This window comes from Pterocles gutturalis, unplaced genomic scaffold (genome assembly GCF_000699245.1).
Source record: "Pterocles gutturalis isolate BGI_N339 unplaced genomic scaffold, ASM69924v1 scaffold22916, whole genome shotgun sequence".
Classification (NCBI taxonomy): Eukaryota; Metazoa; Chordata; class Aves; order Pterocliformes; family Pteroclidae; genus Pterocles; species Pterocles gutturalis.
In genome coordinates this window covers 22,993-23,749 of record NW_010098465.1, presented here as the reverse complement: position 1 = coordinate 23,749, position 757 = coordinate 22,993, and the positions used below count along the sequence as shown (strand labels likewise).

The window sequence follows — 757 nt, the reverse complement described above, 5'->3', positions numbered from 1 at the left end:
GGTGCTGCCGGGAGCTGCCGTTCCCCGAAACTGCAGCCGGCTGCTTCAGATGCTGACATGGGGAGGTGCTGCCAAGCGAGGCACAAAAATTCCCCCCCCCCACCCAGGGATAATCCTGGTGATGGCAGGTGGATGGCCCAGGGACGGGAACCAGCATGTGCATCACCCCGGTGACCATCCAAAAATGGGCAAAATTGTGCCACGTGGGGAAAAAATAGACTGGGTGAGGGGTGGCGTAAAAGTAGGATGGTTTGCAGGGTTTAAAACGTGAGAGGTGGCCAAGGTGGACAGTGTTTTCTCACGCAGGCAGTGAGCTCAAGAGCCTGAAGCTCAGGCAGGGACCGGCTTGAAGATGACAGCTCTCACCTCGCTAATAGGGGCAGGTGAGTAACCGGGCAGCCAACACCAGCAAACCCATTTCCACCCACCGCGATTTTGCTTCCGTCCTTCCAAATGCCCATTTCACCGAGGTTTTTCAAGCAAGCCACTGTTATTAGAGGGCAGTGTTTTCTTTTTGCACCAGGATGTGGTTAATCATTCCCTAAGCAGCAGCACACTGTGTACCAGACGCCGTAGCCCACGGAGCGCTGCCCACGCTGCTTCCACGGGGCACAGCACCCACGCACCGGGCAGGGTACCACTCCAAAACCCACCGAGCCCCCCACGCCACTTCCACGGGGCACAGCACCCACATGCCAGGCAGGGTACCACTCCAAAACCCACCAAGCCCCCCACGCCACTTCCACGGGGAACCGCA

General features: G+C 58.5%; 1 protein-coding gene across 1 annotated transcript in view; it reads right to left on the bottom strand.

Moving 5' to 3' along the window:
- Positions 1-757, bottom strand: part of SLCO2A1 (solute carrier organic anion transporter family, member 2A1) — a 26,083-nt gene that overhangs the window by 24,827 nt on the left and 499 nt on the right. The window lies entirely within an intron of this gene.